The sequence below is a fragment of the Opisthorchis viverrini genome (genome assembly GCF_000715545.1).
Source record: "Opisthorchis viverrini unplaced genomic scaffold opera_v5_221, whole genome shotgun sequence".
Lineage (NCBI taxonomy): Eukaryota > Metazoa > Platyhelminthes > Trematoda > Opisthorchiida > Opisthorchiidae > Opisthorchis > Opisthorchis viverrini.
Genome location: NW_008751873.1, coordinates 541323 through 559627, shown reverse-complemented (window position 1 = coordinate 559627; position 18305 = coordinate 541323).

The following is an 18305-nucleotide window of genomic DNA, read 5'->3' as shown; positions in this document are numbered from 1 at the left end:
TGAACAATTGGATGAGAAGGAATTAATTAAAACGCGTCCCCGTCAAAATTATCCTTGCGCTCACGAAAGCTTCAGAGTAGAAATTTAAATTCATGCATGATGAACATAGAATACGACAGCGTAATATATCCAAGGCTGCCAGTTATTCGTCCTTTCTCGGCTAAAAATGGACATGCGTTGAAAAAGTGAGGTAGGCCGAATAAATTTAAACAGTATATTGTTTCAAAATAAGCTACTAAAATCAGGCTTATCATTTTGCCATAGTTCATGGTTGCAGACCAAGCTTCATGTAGAAGTAGCTTGCAGTCAATAGAGGGTGAACTATTAGCTAGCGATTTCAAGCCGTCCTGAAACTAGTCACAGCATTCTTTTACAGCTTTATACCCGAGGCATGTCAGCCTTTGTTTCTTTCACGAGAGGAAACATTATCAGTCGCAACAGCCTTATTGTTGTGTAAAGAACTGGTTCAATGTTTCTGTCGTTTTCCATGCTCGTGTGTTGCACTGATCCCAAGTGTATTTCTGGAACTGCTATCAAGATTAAGTTTCAACTTTCCGGAAGTTCACTTTTGGAGTGTTGGTTGACCGTAACGCTGTCCTACCTGGTTAGGAAGTCAACTCTCTATTTTTGGAACAATCACAAATCGCTCTTGCTGTGCCGCCCACAGGAAATATGTTCATGTTGACTATCAGCTCGATAAATTGCTGTGCCAAATGACGCCTTCGGTGAAACAACAGTCTTGAACTGAATCGCCTTGCCTCACTGGATGGCGTCGGGCGGTTTGGTTGTATTTAGTAAGTCGCGACAAATGATTTAGTTGGTTGAGTAAGGTGTAACTTTTGGCGAATTATGATACAGTTATATAAGGTATATCTGCTTATCAGACCCCTCTAACAAAGACGTGCTTGACAACCTTTGGGTCTATATAACCAAAATGGGAGAAAAGTTGCTGGAATGTGATGCAACCATTCGCGCGGGAAGAAGTTTGTGTCCCACTGCTAGTGAAATATGACCTTATCTAAGTAGCACCGAGAGCTGCCTAAATGCGCCAGCTTTTTCAGAATAAAGATCACCTATATAGAAAGCTTCAATGAATCTATTGAAACTCCCTTACTTTTGGCTGTGTTGTTTCGCACAAACGTCTGACTGCACTTTCTGAAAAACGTATTCAGCATTCTAGAGTGATTCTGTTCCTCAATTTTTAAGGGAACGCTGTGAATTTGCATGCCTGACAATATTAGGCATCTCAATACTTTAGCCAGTAGCGAAGTTTGGTTCGTAATATTTCGAAAATTGTCAGATGCTCATGGATGATAACCGCGAGTTTCTCTTGAAACAACCTCTTCACTTTGCGTGAATGTAAATTGCAAGGTGGAGAGTGCATAATCCCCAATACTGGCAATTTCCACAAGCTTCACCTGCTTAAAACGGAAGTGATGTTGATTCTACGTAGTGTTGGAAGGCTTGCCTGATATCATGGTTATCCCATGCCGCAATTACCGAAAGGGTGGCAGTTTCACAGCACAGACGTCATAACTCTTTTTTGTGTAATAGGATAAAATATCCATCATCCAGTAGCCTAAACACGCATTTGAATAGCACCACACTCTGAACAAGTCTTAGAATACAACCGAATTCAGAAAGAGTATAAATCTATCATATGGAAGGATGGGAGTGTCCGCAAAATGTGAACAACAGGGCACTGGGATTCTAAATCTGTACAAGAAGCCTTAGCTTCCGCTATCTTTGTTCCTAAGAACGATTCTTAATTTTTGTTACCTTAGAAGCAGATGACTGTATGTGGCCGTCGTTTCGACGCCTAAGCCGGAACAAGAACGGCTATTGAAAATGCGTTGCAATAGTTTTCAAATCGCGCGAAAACCGCTGACAGCACAGGAAAGATTTTATTCAGCACTCGCCATGGGAGATGCGGAAAGTAACATTCGATTGAGGGTTCACTTGTGGCACGTTAAATTAGCAAAGGAAACGAATATTTGAGCACCTTAAACATATGCTATTGCTGTTCTGTATGTTTTTGGACGTACACACTAATAACAAATATAAGAACACAAATACATTTTTAGCTGATGTATGGATCGTTAACACATGTAACATTACCCAAAAGATGCGACAGATTCAAGTCTCCTAAAGTTTACCTGTTTTAATTGACGGACGTTTGTTGATACCCTAAAAGTGATATCCGGAAAATCAGCACATTGAAATAATTCCCCTGTATTACTAAACTTGCCCGTCAGTCGTAAGGTTGAGGGTTGAGTGCATGGTAACATTGAAGCACAAAACTGCGTCTTATTTCATCAAGAAGCACCCAAATACACCTCAATAAAAATGTCTCCCTCTTAAATGAGTGTTTGGTAGGCAATGCCAAACAAAAGTATTGTTTTGAAAAGGTCTTGCAAATTATTCAACAGACAGGCCAAACGAAAAAAGTACCATTCTCCTCATCAAACACGCAGTGTACATCTTGCATCCTTCAAGCGTAAAATAAAATAATTTGTTCAAAGTAATTCTGTTAAAATCACGCAACAAATACATCTCCAGAAAATTTTGATCGTAATGCTGTGCTCAGGTAAATAATCAAACGCTGAAAAAATTACATTGTTTGTATCTGAGTAGAACGGGATTTCCGTATGAAGCAACCCCATGGATTTTTTCGCCTTCAAGAAAATTTTGTTGTTTTTTTCGCACAAAAAATAACCGGAAGGCATCTCGGATATTCATATCAGTAATGAACCAAATGCTCCCTGTTGAAAACGCTTCCTGTTGGTTACATAACGTGCTTGTAATAGAACAGTAGGGATCCTCGAACTTGAACAAATTCCCTTGGCACTCAAGGTGGGTCACATTCATAACCCTAAACAAATAGTTTGTTCTTCAGACTAACTCAAGTGCTGAACACTTAAAGGGAATTTGAGATACAGAACTGTGTTATCAATGATTTTAGCTTTGTCCAAAGAACCATCTTAATCCAATGGATCAGATTTCCGAAACGAAATATATGGAATATTTTGGGCATACGCCGACAAGCAATGTGCATTTTTGGTCCCAGTCAGAAAAGAATCTAATTGTATCCCCTTGACGCAATCTTAGGGTTAAACCGAGTCGATAAATAAAGCCAGGCAGATTGTATGTGTATGCCTTATTTAGTTAGTTAGTTGGTTAGTTGGCTAGTTAGTCAGTCAATTAGTTGGTTAGTTGGTTAGTTAGTTGGTTGGTCGGTTAGTTAATTTGCTAGATCGGCTTCCTAGGACAAACCAAATGAAACAGGTTTCTCCAGCATCTACTTAACTAATAATCAAGATTAACAAAAAGCTCAAACCTTCGATAATGTGACTATTAAGCAGACCTAGTATTTGTCAGTCTTACAAACCAAGCCACCAGAATCTGATACGCCAACTCGTGCCTGAAATCATGTTTTGCTTTCAGTAATTTCGAAGCTAATTGTAGATTCCTAAGTTTTTGATTATTATTATTGGAATATCTAACTGGATCGGGGCGCTTTGAGTCGCTTCGCCACTGTCACACGTTGATACGCCGAAATGGACGCTACTAAACCTCTAGCATGTTCCGGAAGCTAAACGGTACATTAAATATGACATAAAACGGTTTACTTTTATATAAGCGCTAATTTTGAAGGTGTAACTACCTTCGCACAGTCCGGCACGTCCACTTGTCGCATTGATGTGTGGATGCCTTCTCAATCGAATCATCCCATTGACGGAGCAAATGATCCGAATAAATTTCGTCTGTTTAAAATGGTATTCGGTTACCCCAGAGCGATATCATATGTATCAAACAGGATAGCCTGTCAAGTATTTTTCACCTAGTGGAAAAATAAGACAAAACTTACAGTATCCTTATCAAAATGCAACGTGAGTGTCTTGTCATCTGTAAAAAACTTATAACAAATAAAAAGGCACGTCATGGAGCGTTTGATGGCGCTTACGCCCAGGAACAGCTTGTTCACCAGGACCCGCAAAGACTCCAGACGTCACCGCCAACGTAAATGCATTTGGCTTCATTCCTAACGGATACAGTGTGAGTGTTCTAGAACCTCACGAGTTTCTTGAATGTCCTAAGCCTTTAGATTTCTTAATGCACTTAGAGTTGGCTTACTCAAAGCAACGTGTGCGTTTTAGATGAAAGTGAATGCTTCTTAATTGGAACACCTTGTACCCAACTGCGAATGGTTCTGTCAGTTCAGATAATGGATTGATTCAATGAATGTTGGGACCGCACAGAAGAATGCTTTTAGGTCTTTTACTGGTTCATATGAATACGGTGACGAATTTTCTAAAAAGTGCTGATCGTTTGGAATCGGCTTTGACAAGAAAAAATTTCAGAATCAGTTGTGAATTCGAAACAAATTTGCGAATTCGCTGGTAGTTTTATTTCTCTAATATACATATTGTGTTTTATTTCATTGCACGTTTCACAATAAACCTTAGTGATATCGCTGCGATTGTTTAGGTTTTAGTGTCCTTGAGATTCATCCCCTGTATGACCTCGTTATTTAAACGGTAGAACTGGATTTCCTGTAGGAAACTCGAATCACAATTTTTAGTATATGGTTGCTTATTTCTACAGAAGACAAGGATTTATTAACGGATTTTTGTGTTAAACATTTGGTTGAACTACCGAACATGTTTGATGCCTGCGTATTAGTCTGGTCAATAACAGTATATATTTACTTATCTTTGGTGATGCAGCAACTGGAAGCCATAAAGTGTGTTTAAGTTTGAGGACAGCTTGAGGTTTTTATGAGGTAGTGGGTGATAATATAGTAAACTACACTCAATTATACATTATAGTTGGAGGGCATGTATGTGGAGTGCGATTAACTTTCGTCCAGAAACCTTTGAGTTGCTCAGTGACTACGGTTGTTCGTTTAGTGAAGGCTGAAAGATAAATGTGAATTTACTGTAAACATTTTGCCTTGTAGCAACGTCTGTGGGTGCTTAAGAGTAGGTGTATTTGGCACGTTCATTTTAGGCTACCTTTTACTCCCGATCAGCTAAAATAGGCAAATCAAGTTTTCGGCTCGTGGTCGACGGAATCCTAGCGAACATTTCTATTTCTCGAATTCAATATCAGTTCATTATTGCTCAAGAAGTGGATATATTCAGTGCTCAGTTCCGTGGAAAAACGTGGTAATTGCTGTAGCTTTTTATCAACAACATGGCGTGTTGGTGGCATATCGCAAATTCTTACGCCAATTTTTGAGCTTCAGTCCTACATTCCTTAGTTGCTTGGCCACCCAAACATTCCATTTTGCAACACAAAATTATGTTGCTGAATATTTCTGCTAGGAAAGATCTAATTTTTATCGTGTGGACAAAAGTTTATTATCCATCTATTGTTGATGATAATCATAACTGTAGCTATGGCAGCCACAAAAATGGGAATTTTTTTATTTTACTGGGACAGCCTGTGATTTATTCATAATTTTTAGTGAAATACGAACAGGTCAATTAAAGGAGTTGGAGTAATGCCAATTAAACCTGTGTAGTCAACAAGCAGGAAAGTTGTTCAATGTTTATGGATGGACACTTATCTAGATCTAATATGCTGTTTAACTGTCAGCTCAGGAAGGTTAAAGTGCAACATTAGGAATAACATTTGGCTTTTTTCAAGTGGCTGGATATCTTGATTGATTTTACCGGGTGGTTTGAGTAGATCAATAAATCTGGCAAGATAAATTGATTTTCTTCGAAAAAAATCTGGATGCTTGTCAGGTTTTACAACTAATATATTGTTTATTTTTGAAGAGCATGGTCATGGACATAAAAAATGAACGCGAGCGATAAATGCAAAAGCGTAAGAGGAGAACATGAAATAAATGGGAGTAACGTCTTACTGGAAGTCATGCCACCAACATTTCCAATTAGATAAGATGAATACCAAAATATATGAGAATTTTTGGTATGGAAACACGCGTGTGAAAATCAACAACCGAAGGAAGGACAAACAATGCTGAATGCTTTTCAAGCCGCAGTAAGCTCTAACACAGTCCAGACTCAAACATAAGACACAAATTGTCCCTCACACTGTGTATGGTGTGAAATTAAATGGCAAAAATGTACACTAAACGCCATGAACCACGCACAAAGGTTCGTAAATACGCAAGCAAGCACAAATCACTGACCATGACCTTAGGAAGTCCCAGTCCAATAACAGCCTTGGCGGATCGAGGAAAGCAGATCCCTCGATAAGAAATGATCATTGGCTGGTGGACCAAAAGCTTAACGTCACAACCAGTTGCACATAGGTCTGAGATTATGGCAAGAGAATATTCATCAGCACCATTCTTCTGCTTCTTCTCATTCCACATAGTCATTTAGCGCTCATCCGTGAATACGCTGACATCTTTTGCAGTTGCTCGGCGCTCCCGAACAGCGATCAGGTCAGGTTTGACGAAAGTCCTCGGGATAAGTGCTCTGAACTCCTCGAAGACGGTGTACCGCAGGCGACGGAGACGTTTCGTGAGTTTCCTTATAAGATTATGATGAGCACATCTGCCGCCATGCGTAATTAAGCGGTACTGCAAAATATGCACCAAGCTCTCCGGTTGGCCACAGTTTTCACGACAGGAAATCGTTTGGTCACCATGAACATACCGAGCTATTCTAACTCCCGTCCTGAGCAAGTTGACTCGGGGATGGATACCGCGGATAGATATCTGAGAAACACTTGTTCTGTAAATGCAATCCATCAATTAAAAACAGGCGAAGTGATCAACTCTCGTAAACCGCAATCCTCAACGCTGTTGTGCAGGCTCTCACCCCAAACAGCCGCCAGCTCTTCCTTGATGTTTACGCGTGCACCATGGGCCCGGATTGGGAGGCTGAGGTCCCGAACAATTCTTCAAAATGCCTAATCGTTGACCACACTGCGTAGCACTCGGCACGGTAGAAAGGAACTTTTTCCATACGCGTTCTTCGCTGCGTCGGGATTGTTGCACTCGGACTTGGGATACGAAGTGTCCCATGTTGTTGACTGGCGTGAATTTAGCTGATCGATGTTTTCTTCGTTGGACGTAGCCACCCGCAAACAGATTGCCTGATGTAGTCATCCAAACTTCTGGGCACAGTTTGGTGAACCTGGCCGAGTACGACCGAATATATCAGCTTCGGTATCAGGTAGTTCCTCGTGATCTCCATTCTTTGATGTGGCTTCAACGGGGCACGCGTCAACTCATTGAGCAGTTTGAGAAGATGCTGTCGGTGGCTGAAAACCCCTTTTTCTTTGAAAGTAAAAAAGATGTCTGTCGGACCCAGAACAGCGATGAGTTCATCGGTGAAGCAAAATGGTTCGACTGAGATTGCTGTTGCTGCATGTTTCCTGTCCCCACAAATCACCATCGCTTTCGCCTTTCAGGCGTTTATTTTCATACCAGCTCTTCCCAACTCGATCGCAGTGGCTTCATGCCTCTCTTTAAGACGAGCCTGACTTTCTGCGTACATGAACCAGCCGTCGGGGAGGCAGAACCATCTACTAGAACTAGTATCCCAGTTGCGGCATCGACAATCCAAGAACTTTATCCGTTGCCATGATGAACAATAATGGGGAGAGTGGATCTCCTTGCCTCTGTGGTAGTGAACTTTGGAATTAGGGAAAACTGCTACACATTCTCATAGGACTGTGCGATGCATCGAACTAGAAGTGATGGTGCTCCAAACGCCTCGGTACATCCGATGATTGTGTTATGCGAAACCGAATCAAACTCTTTCAAGATATCAACACAGGCCAAGCTGGAGTTAGAAGCAGTCGGTGAATAGTGACGAAACAGAGAATGTGACAAGGGTGTAGCTCCCAAACAGCCGTTTTGATTCATAAATGCAAACTGGAGTTAGGGCTGTTGCAGTCTACGACTCCAGAGATCAGCAAATACCTTATGAAAGCAAGGGACAAGAATGGTCTCAGCTGATCAGGTGAAGTCGGATTTGGGACCTGCGAAACTATGGTAATACGGGCACGACACAGATGTGGGAACAACTCCCAGATAATGAGAGTAACTTGAAATGAACTCCGAACTATGGTAATACGGGCACGACACAGATGTGGGAACAACTCCCAGATAATGAGAGTAACTTGAAATACACAGTGAGCACATTAGCACTGAACCGGTGGAGCATCGTGAGCGTGAGCTTGTCCGGGCCCGGAGACGAACTGCCCATTTGACTGATCGTACGGCTAACTTCTCCTGTCACTGGCTCGAGCAAACTCCAATCCGATGGTACTACTTCGCGACATGGCCGGGTTTCTACCTGTTTTGGAACTAAAATCACCTGTTTTCAATACTGCTCGGTGTTCACAGGTAGACCGCAATTACCGTTGTATAGATCCAGGCTACTCAGTCGGCCCTACGAGGGGATGGTTTAGCTCGCCACTATACTGCTACACTCGAACACTGCAAACCTGACAACGTGAGATGACCATTCGATATGACCTGATTGGCGGTCAGCTATATAATGCACATGGGCATATTTATTCTTGGATTTGCAACAAAAATGCGATTGCACTATTCAAACATGCAACATACTCTCTAGTTGTGAAATTTACAGCCCTGTCCCTTTTTTGACACGCTGTTTCCTTTCCTGCCGCCAGTTCATCGGGACCACACTATCCATATTACGATCCATTATAGTGACAACAACCGTGAGGTGGTCTACACAGTCGTTACACTCGTCTCAAGGTGCAAAATGCATCATAATGTTAGCTTTGTTCATATTTAGTTATCACAAAATTTCAGTTGGTAAGGTGGCTCACAACAGACTAGGGAAGAATCATTCAAACCAAGTGAAGGATAACCCTAAACTGGCCGGTGAACCTGTGGCTAACTGAAGTTATTACACTACAACGCGACTTGTTCGACCCACAGCTGGTTATTGATTTGCTGGCTGATGTAAAGAATTTTCCGCATAATTTCAAATCCTTAGTTCTACTGATTGGTGAGGTCATTGTCCTTCGACCAGTGGTCTGAAACTACAATGATGTTTTTCATTTCTGTCAAAATCTGAAAACAAAATCGGCTTCTTTGCATCTGAATGAACCCAGTTAACAAAGTAAGCAAATAGTTAAGGCTGCTCCGAACAAAGCTACGGAACCGTTCAGTTTTTCGGCTCAACTTCGAAGGAAATTTGGATTTTCCATTTGGAAAAATTCAGTAATATTTTTGTTCCACACTACTATGAGTATAACAGTAGTCAAAGCTCTGTGATAATCACTGAAACATTTTTTGTTCACGTTTCTGAAGATCGATCATCGAAAAAATTCATCATTAGTGTTTTGGAATTCCAGTGCGGCTGAGTTGAAGAGAATTCGCTTGATTTTGGAGTGATATCTGTGCCTCAGCTGAATTTAAAGTCGAACCCCTCTTTCATGTTCAGTTCTGGACTGCGTAATAACCCATTCGTGTTAATTAGCCAAATTTGTTTCTTCATACGTTTCGTCCCTAGTCGAGGACAAATTGTCACCTGTGCACTAGCAATGTAACCTGCCCAAAGTTTCGTGAGGTTCGCAATGCTAATAATAACCAGTAGGAAATAAACTGCTGCACCGTGTTTCTCGGCTTTTCACGACAGCTTGGCCTGAATTGAAGGACAAAATTTCAAGCATAGATACTAGAACCTCTTCAACTTATAACAATTTGGCTAATTTTTCTGAGACGTCCAATTTACCCAATTTATCCAGAGCAGTTGAACATTCAAGGCATAAAAGCTACCAGAAAACCTCACTATATCAAAACTATACCCTTTCCAGGCATTAGGGTACACCTTTTCCTGCACCAGCTATGAAGCAGCCGAGAAGCATTACCAAAACCAAATACGGCTTCCAAAAATCTCGTAAACCTTACCGTTATCTCTGCAGCTATGATCAAACTTAGCACAAAATGAGCACGGTTCCTGCCATTATCATAAAACAACCGCTACAAAACGACTTACGATTAAGTTGATAATCCTTTAGGATCCAAAATGCCTTTCGGAAAATCAATCACCAACCAGACATTATTCTTTGGGCTAATGTGAACCTGCATTCAGAAAACCAATAAAATCTGGTGTGCCTGTTCAAAATAAAGACGGATTTCATTCTGGAAACTGGTAGATGTAGTATGCGAATTAATTAACGTCCAAAATGTGTCAGCCATCCCTATTCTGCCCCGAGCCCTCTCTCAGGCTTATAGATTTGCTAAGCACGTCCTTTCCTATAATTTTGAACACAGAGTATTGCCATTCGTAAACTTTTTTGGAGAAATCCTTAATCATGTAGGATTCTGTCCACGCCTCATAATAATTAAGGCCATGGCCTCACTTGCGATTCCAGTGTCATGTTCAAACACTACACTTACCGTTCTTCAACAAGTGCGTTCAGCTTTGCACTGTTTCGCTATCTTCATGATAAATGTTGGGCGAACTATGGCTTATAATGCTGGCTCGTTCAGTGTGACGGCGGAGGTGCTGTGTGGACACAAAACCAGTATTAGCTACGTGTAGCCATCTGGAGTGAAAATGACTATCCGCTGGTGCATCCTGACAGAACAGATGGGGACAGATCAGTTCCACGCATATTCAGTCTTATTTTACATCTATTTTCACCATTGCCTCCAAACCCGGAAGACATGAAAATTGACTTATTTGTCTCTCTGACGTGGGTGGATTTGTCAAAACCTGTTTTATTATTTCAACCTTCTCCAGCTTCACACCGTTTCTCCATTTATGTCCTCAACACAGCCTTATTTTTCCTGACGTCAGCATGTCACTCCGAAGGTGTAACACCTGAATCCAAGCATCCATAAAAAACCTAATACGCTGCTTATTATCCACGAGGACCGACAAAGCCCACGCGATCTGTATTTAGCTGATGTCTCTTGTCTTCAAACAGGTACTAGGTTGGCGTTGCAGCAAAAACACGATCAGATGGGTTGTCGATATTTTTATTTTGCGGTCAAGCCGTTAGCTAGCTGTTATTGGAAGGTGTTTATATCATTCGACCTAACAATAGCTCTAAATCGATTAGAATAATCAGATAATGAACTAAAATCCAATATAGCTTATTGTCTACCTGTAGAAAATTATCGCACAGGTTGACCAGCATCGGAAGAGGTGTACTTCGTGAACGCGAAAAGTGAATCATCCAAACGCAACAAGATATGTGCAATACCCGCAGAACCTCTGCATTCGAAAGGAAACTAGAAAAATCCAGAGGAGTGAAGCTTCTGAGAACCCAATCTTTTGGTGACATTGTGACAGTCAGTATGCTACTGAGAAAATGCGGTAATATCCAGTAACCATGTTGCTCATTTTATCTGTAGGAACTACTAACAAAACCTACAAATTTCCCATCCACGCTGGTTTGCTAACACTCTGAAAGATGAGTTCACAAAACATGCAATACGAATGGACAAACAGTGAGATTTGGCAAGCTTCGTGACGGAATCCTCTAATATCCAAGTCTGTGGCAGAACCTGCAGCTATATTTCACCTGTTATACTGCTTATGGCAGAGATGATCAACATAGTGCGAAAGCTGCATTGAAACCCTTGGTGATACTACTCTCCAGGAATTGTTGCCGTTTTTATAAATAGTGTCATTTAACGAAAGATTAGGTTTGGGTCTAGCACCTGGATTATTTCCAACCCAGCTCATACTGGTCATTGTAAATAAAACTATTTTAATCTCGTAATTTGGCAACCGAATTCTACGATAGTTGCAAAGAAATTTTGGCACAATATCTTCACTTTCAGTGAGTTATTAATGAGCAATGAAATATTCCTTTTTCATAACCAAGACTCCTAATAGGATTCAAAGCTTCACATGCAAGATCAAACCAAAGGCTATCTATGAGGGAGTTCTATGTCAACTGGTCGATTCCGTCTAGCTGGCTGCCATTAATATCCCACCCTTCTGATGGGGTAGCCTTCCATCAGTGGCAAAATTTGCTGAAAGAGGACAGAACAATATGCATACTTGATTGTCTTGCATATATTGGCTCTTCCTCTGGTCTTTCCTGACGTCTGAGTTTAGGCGCATCTCAAATGCCAAAACGCTCTCTGGTCACTAAGTAGCTGCAGAAATTTTTTTCAAAATGAGATTATTGAATGCAGTCCAACAACAAAAGTTTTGAAGTGTTTCTCCGTGAACAACGAGGGTTGATGAATGTGTTGGATAAAAGTGCGATTTCGATTCAATTTGACAGCCTCTGAGAAAATATAGCGCCCCATACACACCTTTGTTCAATGTGCTTGAAACCGGCGTGTGCATTGATGAATTTGACGTACACGTTTGGTTGGTGGGTTGTTTGTGTATCGCTTAGAACTTTTTCATTCGCCTTTTCAACCATTTAAAACTAGCGGTAGTTGACCAAATCACCAAGCAAGGGATGAGCATGGAATACAAAAATCAGAATACTTCTACATAAAGACCAAAAAGTGGTTCTACCGGAGGCGAAGCAAAATGGCGAACACAGTTTTGCGGAGTGTTCATATAAAAACTTAGGCTTGGATAAAAACCCAAGCTTGTGATCTTGAGGAGCTCGAGAGTACAATTAAGGCTAAGACACAACTTTCGGTGAGATAAACGTCCAAATAGCTGGAGGAGCTTCCCGTGTGTGTCGCTGTTGCATAAAGCATGCATATACTGAGCAAAAGTAACGAGACTGAAAGCCTTCGAGATAGATTAAAAACTTGATTAAATAAGCCTAGCACCCACCATTTGAATGTATTTGGTGATCTGCCGTGTAAGAAATCTGTTGCAAAAACTAAAAACTCCGGTAGGAAGTGTATGCATTACCCAAACTATAAGGATGTCAATTGAATAAAATCGTTTCCTCACAGAGGATATATTTTGAACGTTGGACAATATCGCATCCGAAATAGTGTTTTGTTATTCATATTTATGATATTTCAGACCACATCTATTCCCACTACATCCCAGAATCATTGAAAGGGTGCTGTTAGTCGTCGAAGAAAGTTGACTAACGACATTTTTGGAAAGCATTTTTCACCCTTGAGCAAGAGAACGTTCATCAGTAAACTTTAATAGGTCGCTCCTACGTGTAATTCGACAAAGGGCGTGTGTTCTTTGGTACCAGATGCCTTTATACCATGAAAAGCACTGATATAAATTCAAGACAACCTAAGACTTCCAATACTCCTGACTTACACTGTTTCAAGTTTTGGTTGGCCAGATATAACTGAATTGTTTTGCATGTTTTGGCCGGAGAGAACAGTTTGAAAGATTCTTTCAAAAACCAGCATCAATCCTAATGCTGAGGAGTGGCTAAGATTAGCAAAAGGAGTGGTACGATCGCTTTACTTCACAATACTTAAACCCAACACTACAAGCGCTTTTATATATGATCCGCCTGACCAACGCATGTGATGCAACTAGTACCACCAAACCAAAGCTGGTCAGCCGAATCCATTTACCGATAGTGTTTTACGCTCTTCTGTGTGCCGTTCTCCCGTTAAATTTAGGGACGATAGGACTACGCAAGGGATCGACCTATGTTTTTACCTGCAGCCAAGAACTTACAATGGAACTTACCATGCCCATTTTTGAGGCGTTTTTATCGGTAGGTTTCTAAAAAAACGCTTTTTACTAAAGTGGGAATTTCCTCGTTACATGTCAATATGGGTTTTGTTGATGTTTGATGATATTCGAAATCTTAGTTTTCTGGAAATTTAACTGAAACGTACTGAGCAATAAAGTATAAATTCGCACATGATAATTAAGGTTCCTTGAAAAAATAAGGTTTTAGGGATAAAAATTATCGGATTTTCTGTGGGGGGAACAAACAATCTGTCGTTCACTGGCTCACAAGAGAATGGCGATCGTTTGGTTAGTGATGTCATTTTTTGACGGGATTGATTAAGGTGTGTTTTTAAAGTAAACGGTAGCTCAAAAGTTACGCTGAGGCGTCCTGAAACAAAACTTATATAGAGTGCAATCCTAACAAAAAAGTTATTGCGATATTACATTGTTGTTGCTCTGTGTAATGTGATATTTAATGTAATCGTACGGCTTTCACAGTGATGAGATTTTCTGTGTCTCCAAGCTTAAGAGCTTTCAGGAAGCTCGTAACCTTGAGGGGACTTGGGAGCAAGGTGGCTGGCAACCATTAGGATACCTGTGTTTTGCACGGAACGATGCTAGAATGCTTACGAACTTTCCTCATGTGCATACGTATGCCAGCTGTGCAGCCTGATCTGCCTTAAAGGCTGCATGCAAAATCAATCCACTGGTTTTGGCCATTCCTTCAAAATCCCATTAGGTTACTTAATGCGAAATCTAGTACCTACAGTACCTTTTTTTTAGGCAATGACTAAACTAACAGAAAGTCAGGCAATAAAATGAGGTGAATGATGGTACAAAAATATTTTATCAGCTAAGTTAGTTAAAGATGTATTCATTTCCTTCAGAAAAACATACTGCGATATCGTACCAATTGAAACATGAGGCAACATTTTCAGTTGAAGAGTATACTAAACGAGAGATTCGTTCGCGTCTCCGGTGGAAACCAGACTGATTTGCAAAGGAGTATGTTTGCCGAAATCAGTCCAACTTGGGTTCAGGTAGAACATGAAGTTGATGGAAACTGTAAAACTGCGCCAACCTGATGATGAGGTGGACCAAACTGGTCATGGGCTGCGGAAGATTTTCAGCTACCTTGCACTTTTACTTGAAAAATGAAACAAATATTGGGGTGTTAATTAATGCTGTTTTACCAATTCATTGCCGTTTTCTATTTTCGGTCTATCGCTTCTACTTTCAGTGGGCTTTGTTGTTCAGGAGAAACCAAAAAAACGACTCCTGATTTCGTGCGATAGAGCATCTCACCATTTTAAACCAACAAAGAAAAAACACTTGTTTGGATGATTACTCAAGTCGGGGTCAAATCCCACTACGATATCGACATGGGAAGTATATGAACGTTAGCGTGTCAACAGAAGAAAAGTTTCGAAAATCGATTTTATCAAACAGTATATTTCAATGCAAAATATCCTGACAAATGGGTTTAATCGTCTAACAGCCATTGCGCCAAAACCATTTTGGCAAGTTGGAACCCTACCCAAAAAATCACCTGATAGCACCTGGACGATCGTGCACCCCAAACAGTCAAACGGTCATAAAATACACGTCTTCTTTATCATGAATCGGAATGGATCATTTCACGCAAAATCTTAATTCCATGCCACATGGAGGATGAGCGAATTCAAGCTTGTCTTGTGTTAGCCAGTGTTTGGGTTTCGGGACCAGATGTGGAGGTAAACTCCTCAGGTTTGTCAATTCTCCGCAATCTCCTTAAACAGATGCTGTTCTTTCGAATGTAATATAGCGGTGGACAACAAACCCACTCCTGCTATAACTGAAACAAGTTTGTTTTTGTGGCAGTATAAGCAAAGAACTTAGCAATAAAATCACAACAAACAAAACTTCAAGAATTATTCGCGGGGCTAGGGAAATCGCAGAGGTCGCCTCCTTACTGTGTGACGCTATGCAAAATATTGTTGAGCGCCCAACTACCGCGTAATAATCTTTTGTTAATTTGAGGGAAATCCACTGATGTTCACTAGGCCGACTGCAAATTTATCCTGGAATTTTCGCGACACATGTTGTTTATTGATTTTTAGTCAGCAAAAATTCCAGTTAGAAAGTAATTGAGCAAAACGGATTATTAAACACTGCCTGTATATCGTAAAGTTTAGGCTGCTCTTGAGGCGAACATGCTGTATTCTGCTACCAACTGTAATAGACGAAATAACCTTGAGATTCTGTTGAATGAGGAAGAGAAGTACTATGACACCGCATATCATGCATCAAATCTAATCAGCGGTTTGAACGAAATCGACGAATATGAAATGCTGAATATTTTAAATGCAATCAGGTCACGTCAGTTAGAAGTGATCGGGCTTTGGATGTGGTGCGGATGAATACTATCGAATGTGAATGCACTGCTGCTACTTGTGGTGAAGTGACCAGATAGAATTTTGGAGTGCAAAATCATCCCCATTTGTGGAGTTAGGCGTAGGCCAGTAAGAATTTTCCACATGTTTGCTTACGCGGATAGAGGCGTACCCCATAATGAAAACTTTCATTACGTAACCAGGGTAATCAGATTATGCTAAACCTAAGTTACAGAACAAGTACTTCTGGTTTTGCTAGGCGCCACTTAAAGCTCACAAAACAAAGCCATTGCGGTTAAATTGCACCATGGAAAAACACTACAATCAGCACATTTTCTATAAGCCCTGCAGGAAAGTGACTTATTTAGTAGTAGTACTTACTAAACGTCAACTGTTTTCTGCACCTGAGTCGGTTGAAATTAGACGAACCTCCATGTGAGACGCGCAGATCATTTATACACAATGGACAAACAAAAATCACCTCACGATTTCTTCTTATGGATGAACAGCCATATGTCTGGCATACTCAGGATAAATGGAAATGCTTGCGAGCTGAAAATTTTAGGTGAGACCCAACTGGAGGCAAGACCTTGTGTAATGAAAATAAACTATTCCTCGATTTGCACCAAAAACCACCGTCAAGCTGGAACTCATTTTTGAAGTTCATATATGTGTTCGTATGTGGGCAGATTAATTCAGTAGAAGGGTGTTCGCGGCTTGAAATCTGATTGCCGAAAATAACAAAGTCAATCTAACGAACATATCTTACCTTAGTAATGTTCAGCATCAACCTCGCAGATCCATTGGTCACTGCCCACCTGTACCAGTATTTGTGTAAAACCGAAGGCTGCACCAATGGGCAGAGTCTAGCTAATCGTAAGAGTGAAACTCACAACTACTTATTCAATCTTTATCTCACATAAGCCGTCCTTCACTGACTGTTCAGAGAAATATTTATCTGACTCAGGTGGATGCATGCTCACAAAAACCTGCTGCTCCACTTAGCATTTTGCAGCATTTTCTATAAAAATGCCCGTTGGTATTTGGTATGAATTATTGCAACGATTGGTGGTGCAAGGGAGTTACAGCTTTCTGTCTAGTTAAAACACATCAACAAACCTTCCACAAAGCACCAGTCACGGTTCACTGTGACCTAAGTTTCCATAATTTACATGAAATGGCACTATTCTGAAATGTCACAAAGAGCATGATTAAATTCTAAATATAAAAATAACTGGATAGCATCCTATTGTATAATCTTGCCTTACCTAAAAATATGCCCCAAGTTTTTGTTAACCTGCTGTAAAACTTTCGTGCCTGTGATAAAAACATCAGAAACCAACTCTCAACAGCTTCACTATAGCAAACTAGATAAAATCGGACTGGAAACACAAGCTTGTTTCAGTATCTGAAAATGTATAAAATGTCATTTCTTAAAACTGGGCAACAAGAGACGTGAGTAATGATAAATTGTTTGCAGTTAGTTTCGCGCCTTCTTCAACGCACCATTACTATGTAAACCAAGGTGGCGTCACGAATACCTTCCTCGTGTTCTCTGATTTGCAACGTGGCAGCACACATTTACTGGTTGCTTGCCAAAAAACTAGGTCAACTTAAGGCGCCGCCACTTTTTTCCACGAACATGCGTTACCAGGATTAGCACCCATGCTTGCGGTTTGTTTTTGTATGCAAAACCAGATCATCTATCCAGTTGTCAGCACCGGGATGCGTAGTTCAACTAAACCTACCGGACCACACACCTCTCTCATAAATGTTTGTATTTGGCTACGTGCAGCTCCGTCAACCAGACCCATTATAGTCTCCAATCAATTGAAAAAAATTGGAACTGACTGGGAAGTTATCGTTTCAGAAGGGATCGGTAAACATTCAGTAGTTTTCTATTTGGGCAACGTTTTGTTTTTGATACAAAAGTTCCATCAGTCCAGCAAGCAGGTCACCGAATCGGCCAGGTTATAAGGCAGACGAGGAACGAATCAGTAAGGTCCCCTTTAGATTAGCACAATATATCATTGTGATCGGTCATTGTGGTTGTCAAAATTTTGTTTTTGGATTGAGGGAATTTCAAATTATCTTTGTAATTTACTACTCATAAGTTTACTAAAAATACGTCGATAGCCCACGACCGGTTTCGCCCCTTTTTGTGGCTCATCAGGTAGGCGCAGTCTCCGGGTTTTCCTTCAACCTTATGTTCAAATTGAAAACAAATTGCACGAAATTAGCGAACATACACTCATTTGCAAACAATTTGGTTTAGCGAGAGACTCACCTGGAATTCAACTAAATCTCTCGTTTGTAATGTTCTCAGGCAACTGAGCGCACTGCACCAGGCCGCCTCATGTTTCAGTCTCTACGATATTCGAGA